The sequence below is a fragment of the Diabrotica virgifera genome, chromosome 2 (assembly GCF_917563875.1).
Source record: "Diabrotica virgifera virgifera chromosome 2, PGI_DIABVI_V3a".
NCBI classification, from domain to species: Eukaryota; Metazoa; Arthropoda; class Insecta; order Coleoptera; family Chrysomelidae; genus Diabrotica; species Diabrotica virgifera.
Window position 1 is genome coordinate 211347662 of NC_065444.1, and position 8531 is coordinate 211356192.

General features: G+C 31.8%; 1 long non-coding RNA gene across 1 annotated transcript; it reads left to right on the plus strand.

Moving 5' to 3' along the window:
- The first annotated feature begins 267 nt into the window (after window positions 1–267).
- Window positions 268–1532, plus strand: LOC126879800 (uncharacterized). Its single transcript, XR_007696274.1, has 2 exons — window positions 268–467; window positions 1352–1532. It is a non-coding gene; the product is annotated as an uncharacterized LOC126879800 (long non-coding RNA).
- The last annotated feature ends 6999 nt before the right edge of the window (window positions 1533–8531 follow it).

Consider the following 8531-nt stretch of genomic DNA (forward strand, 5'->3'; position numbering starts at 1 on the left):
AGAAAGTGTTTAAAAAAGAATTTTCAGATTTATTGTTTAGATCTGGGACTTCTCATTTCTCCCCAAAGATAAAGTCATTTGAAAAATTGTGTTTTAAAGTCCACAAATTAAGCTTTAAGATGAGTCTTTGTAAAGCCCAGTTGCATGGGTCAAGGCCGAGTTATGATTGAAAATATTATATTATAAATAATAATAAATTAATATTATAAAAATATTGCTTTAAAAAATATCTTTCACTATTCATTACTAAGTGTGGAGTAGTGACCGTCCACTATCAGTAGTATAATAAGCCAGATAGTAGGGAGGTCATAATTATGTATAATAAATACAAAACTTTAATATAATTTCATAAAAACGGTGTCATCAAGGATATAAAAACGCTCGTAGTTCTTGTGTTAATCATCATTTCCCTCATAGCAGTTACAGAAGCAACATGAGGATTACATATTTTATTGTATTTGTACTAGGTAAGTATTCAATATAATATATAGAAATGTATTAAATGATATTTAAATGAGATTAGTGGTTAGCTATATTTAAATTTTAGATCCTAGATTTAGCAAAATTATTTTGCTGGTTCTCATTTTATTGTTATTTTCAATTCTTCTTTTTCCACCTCATATTTTTCCTTTTTAGGGATCTCTGTTCCTGTCTTTTCACATACCCATAGCTCTTAATTAGGCCATGCGTAATATGCGTTTTAAAAATATTTACAATATTTTCCATATATTTATGTCTATGGTCTATGTATAGAATGTATCATGTAAACAACAATATAGAACGGATAAACGTAGTAAAAACGAGGGGCACACATAATATTCCAGCTAAAAAACAGCGGATATGAACATTACATGGTTCAAAATTGTATTTTCATTTTGATCGAAAATAAAATTTTAGTTTTGTCTTGAAATATTTTGCCATAATATTTGCTAAATTTGAAGTAACACGCGCCACAAAAGAGTTTCAATATGCAAACTTTAACAAAGGTAATCTTTTGTGGCGCGTTTTACTTCAAACTTAGGATATTTTATGGCAAAATCTTTCAAACCAAAACTAGAATTTTGTTTTCCATTAAAATGAAAATACATTTTTGCGTCATCTTATCTTCATATCAGCTCTCTCGTAGCTGGAATATTCTGTGCGCCACTCATTATTAAAAAGGCCTTATTGAAAATGGCATCTATAAACAGAAGTCTTAATTGTTAAATTAAAGGGTCAGAAATTCATTATTTTTTATAATTTATTCATTGCCTTCTCATTTAAATTTTGTTTTACTGCTTAGATATATAGGTACTATTCCTACCTACTAAAAATCTAATGACTACAAAATTATCAAAATTTTTATTTTTAGCCTTTGTCGCAACTGGAATATTCCAAGTAGAGGCAGGAAGGTCATCTAAACCAGTCACCCAAGCACCAGGAAGAAAACACGGCCATAAATAGCCTAATTTTAATATGGATTATTAAATTATATTCATTTGTTTTAATGTTTTATCTTACAAATACAATAAAAATGTTATACCACTAAAAAATATTTTATAACCTAACCTCCATAGAAACTTGTATAATCCTATATTTATTATACCTGATTTTTCTTTCGAAACATAATGAAGGTACACATCTTCAAGAATAAAATGAGTTGGTAATATAGTATTTTGTCAATCAAATTAAATTTTATCGACATCAGAGAAGGGGTTAAAATATTGGATATAAAATAAATGATTATAGTACATTCATTCAAGCAATTCACCTCGCATTTCTAAAGGCCTTCATGGATTTGTTTGAAATTTTGATAGTAGCTCAAAAATGATTCAAGTAACAAACCTCACTTGGTGCCAATGTATGCTTTCACCCCAGGGGTGAATGCCACATTTTCTCGGGGGTGGAAATTTAAAATTTCAAAATGATTCCGACCGGCAATCGATAGAGAATTGAATTTTATAAAGAAAATGTAGAATACAATTTTTTACTTAACTTAATAATTTCTGAGTTATTCGCGATTGAAAATTCCAAAAAAACACGTTTTTCAATAGCTCTTCGCGAATAACTCCAAAATTAGGCATATTCAAAAAGAAATAATTCCTATTAAAATTGAAGCTTATAAGCAAACAAAGAAACTGCTATGTTTTAATTAAATTTTTAGCTAACGTTAACCCTCAAGTCTCAAGTTAAAAGTTTCAAGCGTGAAAATTAAGCAATTTATGATGAAAATTAGTCAAATACCTCGAACTTACAAAAGAAAACATGACGGTAAAATAAATGCCATGTGCGGCAGAATGAATATTAATCGTAACCCATATAAAATTAACTTTATTTATGTGTCGACAACATGTTTCAAAAGTTTGAATTATTTAGAACAATTACATTTTGGAAAAAAATTGTTTTAAGTAAATTTCTTGTTTTTTCGATGTTACAAAAAATAAGTAATTTATTCAAAATATCTTAAAAATTATTGGACTTATGAAAAAAAGTGTTTTGCCAAAAATTTAGCTTGTTTCTACTGAACATTTTGTTTTTGTTTTATAACTCACGTAACTTATACATTTAGCAAGATATAAGCATTTAAAGTATTGATTTCAATGCAAAGGGAGCTTCTTTTTAGCACTTTATTAAAATTCTCTGAACAAAAGATTCTAGACAGACTGCAACTCTCATGATCTTATAGCTTATGGAATTCCCTACAAAATGATGTAAGAGTAAATGCAAAAAGCGTAGAGCTAAGGCGAGTTATTGTTTGAAATCCAAATACATTTTTCTAGAGATAATGATGTTTATGTTTTAAAATTTTGATGTTTTTTGAGTATTTATTCTTTTATACATGCAGCGTCTGCTTTGTATTTAGGTATCGGCCAAAAAAAGTTTCAGTTTTGCTGATTGGGGATGGACAAAAATGAATGGCTCCTTGGTACCAAACAAAATGACGCATATTTCTGCACCAGAAGAACTACTTAAAATGATATTTTGCAATTGCAAAAAAGATGTGGCTCAACTTGTGGGTGTCGCAAACTAGGATTATATTGCAATAAATCTTGCGGTTCTTACTCTGGTGACAGCTGCCAAAATTGTTTTGCTGTCGACCAAGAAGAAAAGGAAGTTGATGCAGAAAAAATAAACGAATTTAGAAATTGAATTTAAATGATTGATATATACCTTAAAAATCATATTAATTTTATACTTAATTTATGCCTGGTTGCACGAACATATCTTAAGCTTAACAGGTGCCTTAAGCTTACCTTATGAAACATACGAGTTGTACCATGGAGTCTCAAATCAATTTTCAGCTTGCCACAATGAATTGCCATGTGGATTGAATAAATAAAAATCGAAAATTATGGTGCAACGTAAGTGAGACTTAAAACGGCCCTATCTATAAGCTGAGCTTGGCTAAGCTGGAGCTTAAGATTTGTTAGTGCAACAAGGCATTAATGTTGTGAAATAAATATTATTATTATCACTAGTAATACCACTAGAGGTCAAATTATTTCCGGATTTTTTTTTGTGATCATGAATATTTTGAAAATTTCCCGAGTCGCAGACGAGGGAAATTTTCTAAAAATATTCATGATCAAAAAAAAATTTCCGGATATTAATTTGACTTCGCGTGGTATTCGGTAAGAAAATTCCACACCAAATTTGCATTTGAAAATCCAAAGCTGGATGAACAGATTAATAGCGCGCCATAGCTTTGTCAGCAATTATTTAGGCTTTCAAATTCGTAATTTCTACTCATTGTAGTTGCATGGGAATACCATTTCAAGATAGAAAATAGTATATTCTTCAATTTTACATAAGTTTTGAGTAACTACAAGTGATAGAAAATGAATCAAAACTAAATTATGTAAACAAATAAAAACCAGTCTGTCAAAAATGTTCTGTTATTGTAAACGTCAAAAAATTTCCACTATAATTCGCTGTTGGGTACCCCACGAGCAAAAAATTTCCGATAAAATACCTCCGTTGCCACGGTGATCTGTCAAAATAACGTATTTTGATTGGTTCAAAATTACAGGTGTGGAATTTTCATCAAAATGTGAAGTTTAAAAAGTTTAATTTCCCTCAAACGTATATTTTTATGGGATAAAGTTTTTATCAATTTATCGTTATATCATAAGTAAGAAGCGAATTTATATGCGATCAATTTTGATGAATTATGCGCATATATATGCAGAAAAAAATTACGAAATATGCGCAAGATATGCATAAAAATTCAAAAAATGTGCATTTCGAGAAACCACAAATTTTCTGTTCTATTCTATTCTAGGGGTTTCTTTTATAGGGGGGGGGGGGGGCGGAAATCTTATTTATTATATATATATAGCGACTGTTTTACAGCATCATAGGCCGTTTATCGCAATTCTAACGCCATTGTTTTCTATTTTGCCATGAATATATTTCTATATTTCGTCTGTTCATGGCTATATTGATCCCTTTTTCCCAAGACTTTTTTGGTCTTCCTTTTTTCCTTCTTCTTTTTAGGATCCACCTCCAGGTTTTAATTGGTAATCTCTCATCATTCATTCTTCTCATGTGTCCGTACCAGGATAGTTGTTTTCTGTCTATCGTATCCGTTAATGTTGTTTCTACCTTCATCATTTCTTTTATTCTATCGGTTCTTATTTATTATCTTTCAAATAAAATCATTATTTTTAATATATGCAATTTATTCACATTTACAAAAACTGATATTAGTAGTTACCTATTTAAAATAAAACAACAATATCACAATATATATCTTCGATTATAATTCACTACAATGTGTTTTTTTTCAAATTTTTTACAAAAAACATTTTCTTTGATCAGATAAATATTTTTATAACTTGAAAAACTCCTTTCAACATTAACAGAAACAATTGGGGCGTATTTAAAATAACTTGTTAAAGCCGAAAATTCTGCACCAAAATAAATTTCAAAATTTCCAATAAAAATTTTGCATATGTCCTCCAAAGTTTTAAACCGTTTAAAGACGGGATGTCCAAGACTTGGGGTGTTGGGGTGTTTTATAGAGGTAGTACCTTTTATGAGAACGGCCACATCGAGCGTAATATACGGGAGATGGTTCGAAGTAACTGGTCCTCATAAGGCATCCAACTGTCACTTATGGCTCCACGTGCCACACCCTGGGCAACTGCATTGGTCTGTAGGCTAAACTAAGTGAGAGTAACCACCGAGCGATTGCCGGTATAATCAATCTCCACTTACTAGCCAACAGCTTCGGGTGGATGAGCTAGTAAATGTTAGGGCACCATTTTGTCCTGAGACTGAGAAATCGGTCTCGAAGGCGGATGAATCCTACAGAATGGTCAGCGGCATAAGGATGCAGAAGGCAACGGGGAACCATTGCATTAAGGACTCATAGAGCAAGGTTCATAAATAGACAGGTTGCATGGTAACTTTCCACCAATCAGCGTCGAGAATCTAATGGCGGGAGTGACGTCACCCAGAATGCTGCATTCAAATTCATTCACTTCACTCATTGAAATGAACTCGGAAAGTAGGAATGTTTTTAATGATTGAAAATATATATGTATATTTAAAAAAAATACGTTTGGATTTTTAATGACTATTTATTTAATATATTCTTTAAAAAATGTGGTAGATACCTGTAGAGCTACAAAAATCATAGAATATAATTGCAATTAAATATATGCAGTAGAATAGCATTACTACTTAATTAAAGCAGAAGTAGATTCTTTCTTGTGTTTATATATGGGACTAAATCATTCAAATATCCTAGGTATATTAATAATGGGTTGAATACAATTTACTTTTTTAAATGATTTTGAGTAGGTATATAATCATTTTGAATTGGGGATAGTGCATGTAGTACATTATTAAAAATTCCTTCTAACATGTAAACCATGGTGAAAAAGAGATTCAACTAAAGATTTATGTACCTATCAAAATTAGTAGTTTTTCCCTTAAGTTTAACATAAGAGCATCTGATTACGTTAGGTGCTGGATTATATCTAAAACTATTAAAACATTATGATTCCATTCAATAGGTACCTGTGAAGTTTTACATTAACAGAAAATTATAAAAAAATACAATTTCGGTGCAATAAAGGGAATTTTCCCCATTTTATATATTCATTTACTTTATAATTGTTTATTCAAACGATCTTCAGATGGCTGCAATATTAGTTATAATTTTTTATGAAACAATTAGGTACATATAATAGATCTATTATCTATAGACTTAATTAGATATATGATTATGATATATTGTTCAATAAGTCTAAGCAGATTGTAACGTACACAAATGATGTAAACTTGATGTGAAGAACCACAAGAGATATTACAGAACTGTATGTGGAGCTTAAAGAAAATGCGAAAGAAATAGGGCTAGGCGTCAACGTATATAACACTTCTTGTAAAAGAGTTTTGGGTTTAAGTTATTATACTAAAAACACTTAATGATATCTATAGATACATTATATCGCAAGATATAAACACAAATTTAAACACTAACGATATTTAATAACAAAATATAGCCTCCAAACCACGTATCCTATTATGTTTACAAACAATTCGTAAAATTGATCGTCTGGGTGACGTCACGATGACAATATTTAATTTGTCAATGTCAAAGTTACCATACAACTTATGGTATAGGGACCTTGCTCATAGAGTACCCCTAGTAGTAATCATCATGGTGGACATGCAAAGGAGAAGTACTGATCATGGACATCGGATACCAAGTTCCGGCAGAGGAAGACAAATAGATAAGTACAAGGCTTCCTCGGTCGTAAACCTGCGAAACCCTTGTAATAGGAAAAAGACAACCATAAAAATTGCTACGTGGAATGTGAGGAGCTTATTCTCTTCGGGAAAATTAGATAACGCCGTGTTGGAAATAGATCGTTTGGGTATAGACATATTAGGCATAAGCGATACACAATGGCCAGGAAATGGCAAATGCCCCACAACTAATCATGGTATGTTTTATTATGCCGGAAGTGACACCACAACCCATAGATACGGAGTTGGAGTCATCATCTCAAAAAAATGGAAAGATGCTGTAGCAAATTTTACTCCATTCTCAGAGCGCGTGATGTTAATACAACTGAAAGATAAGAAGAACATAATAAACATCATACAAGTGTACGCTCCTACAGCAGACAAAGACGAAGAGGAAATAGAGCAATTCTATAATAACTTAGAAGAGGTGATGAGAACAACAAAGAGACAACACATTAACATAGTAATGGGCGATCTGAACGCCAAGGTAGGTCAGGGTAAAATTGGAGAAAATGTCGGTGAATACGGCTTAGGTAATAGAAATGAAAGGGGTGATCGTTTAGTTCAGTTTTGTCAAAGCGAAGATTTAATAATAACTAATACATTCTTTAAATTACCCCCAAGGAGACTGTATACGTGGACGTCACCTCAACACACACAAGAAAAAGTAATCAGAAACCAAATAGATTACATAATGGTGACAAAAATATACCGTAATGCCGTGAAATCTACTAAAACTTACCCTGGAACTGATATCGGTTCGGATCATAATCCAGTAGTAGCTGTGTTCGAAGCTAAACCAAAGAAAATGAGAAAAACCATCATCCCAACGTTAGACTTAAGTCAGCTTAAAAGTGAACACCGACGACAAACAGTGCGCGAAGAAATCAGCACCGACCTCAGTGTAGCAGAAAACCAAATCCGCAGAACAGACAACATAGATGAAAAACTGAAGTATATAAACACTATAATAAGAACTACGGGAAAGAAACACCTAACCAAATATCAAAAGAAACATAAGGTGTGGATGACACCAGACATACTAGAACTAATGGATGAAAGACGCAAATTGAAGAATAGTTCATAAAAATACAGAGAGGTTGATAAGAACATAAAGCAAATAATAAATAAGGCCAAAGAATCATGGATTAAAGAACAATGTGTTGAAATGGAAGACTATGAAAGAAAGTATGACACATTCAATATACATAAAAAGTAAAAGAACTTACAGGCACCCAAAGAAGACATCAAATAAGTTTGGTTAAGGACAAAGACGGAAATATTATATAGACTTATATTAAGTAGACTTAACAGAAAAATTAATAGATGGAGTGAATACATAAGAGAATTGTTTGAGGACAACAGAAATAACATTGACAAGGTAAATGGTGAAACGGGACCTGAAATCCTAAAATGTGAAGTAGAAATGGCACTTAGAAATTCCAAAGCTGGAAAGGCAAATGGACCCGATGAGGTTCCTACTGAATTACTAAAGCTCTTGAATGATGGATCAATAGGTATAATATTGCACTTATTTAACACAGTATACAATACTGGTATTATACCTCAACAGTGGCTGCTGTCTACATTCGTTACACTGCCAAAGAAATCTAATGCAAAAGAATGTTCAGAACATCGAACAATATCTTTAATGAGCCATCTACTAAAGATAGTTCTAAAAATCATCCAAAACCGAGTTTATCAAAAGTTGGAGTCAGATATTAATAATACACAGATGGGGTTCAGAAAAGGACTAGGTACTCGAGAAGCTCTCTTCGGTTTGAATGTTCTTA